Source organism: Castor canadensis, chromosome 16 (assembly GCF_047511655.1).
Source record: "Castor canadensis chromosome 16, mCasCan1.hap1v2, whole genome shotgun sequence".
Taxonomy (NCBI): Eukaryota; Metazoa; Chordata; class Mammalia; order Rodentia; family Castoridae; genus Castor; species Castor canadensis.
This window is the reverse complement of record NC_133401.1, coordinates 28,817,138-28,818,181: the sequence shown is the minus strand read 5'-3', so window position 1 is coordinate 28,818,181 and position 1,044 is coordinate 28,817,138. Positions and strand designations below refer to the sequence as shown.

The 1,044-nt window shown below is 37.9% G+C and overlaps 1 non-coding gene across 1 annotated transcript; it reads right to left on the bottom strand.

The window, feature by feature from the left end:
* Positions 1-217: 217 nt before the first annotated feature.
* LOC141418283 (U6 spliceosomal RNA) lies at positions 218-323 on the bottom strand. Its single transcript, XR_012442966.1, has one exon. It is a non-coding gene; the product is annotated as a U6 spliceosomal RNA (small nuclear RNA).
* Positions 324-1,044: the final 721 nt, after the last annotated feature.

Here is a 1,044-nt window from a genome sequence, read left to right as displayed (position 1 = left end):
CTTTATTCCTCTCAGTAATCTCCAACTGATTTCCATAATGGGTTCACTACTTTCAATTTCTACCAGCATTGAACAAGAGTTCTCTTTCCCCTTCATCCTTGCCAGATCCTTGGGATCTGAGGATCTATGATTCCAAGGAGACCACCATTGAGAAAATCCACAAATGCTCAGGATGCATAGAGTTGAGCACTCTAAAATGATTTTTCTTCTGTTTTTTAAAAAATTGGAATGTTTCACAAATTTGCATGCCATCCTGGTGCAGGGGCCATGCTAATCTTGTCTAAATCATTCCAGTTTTGGCAAATGTGACACCCTGAGTTCAAACTCCAGTACTGCCAAAAATGGGTCAGTTATATGCACACCTCCCTATGCTTATATTAATTCCAATCATTTTCAGTTTGAAATATAGTCAGCTCTCTTAGTAAGCTAGATGTGTGTGTGTGAAGTGATGCGAAGCTTGTCTTTTCCTTCTTTCCTTGTTTGTACTGATTACATCAGGGTAACCACTATTTCCTTCTCTTGTCATTGCTTCATGTTTGGAATTTTCCAGCTCCCCTCTTCTAGTGAGTCAAAAAAATGAATGACAGGTCATTGTGAACCACAGCCACCCCACTGTTTTGTTGAACACTAGAAATTAGTACTTCTGTCTGTTTTGGTACCAATTACTCAACTTCCCTCTGCACCCTTTCTTCTGCTGTTCCCAGCTTCCAAGGATTGGTATTTTTACATTCAGATCAATCTTTCTAGTACCACATATGAGAGAGAATATGTGGTATTTGTAACTCAGTGTAAAACATGTGCTTAGTCTGTGCAAGATCCTGAGTTTAGTCTCCAGAAACAAAAATATTTATGAGTATTCCTCAGTATCTATAGAGGATTACTCCCTGAAACATCCACCATGTCAATATCTAAGGATGCTCATGTCCTTTAGGAAAAATGGCATGCTAGTTGCATATAATTTATGTACATCCTCCCATGTATGTAAAATCTTCTCTAGAGTACTTATAATGTTCAAGACAATATGAATACTGTGTAAATAGTTGT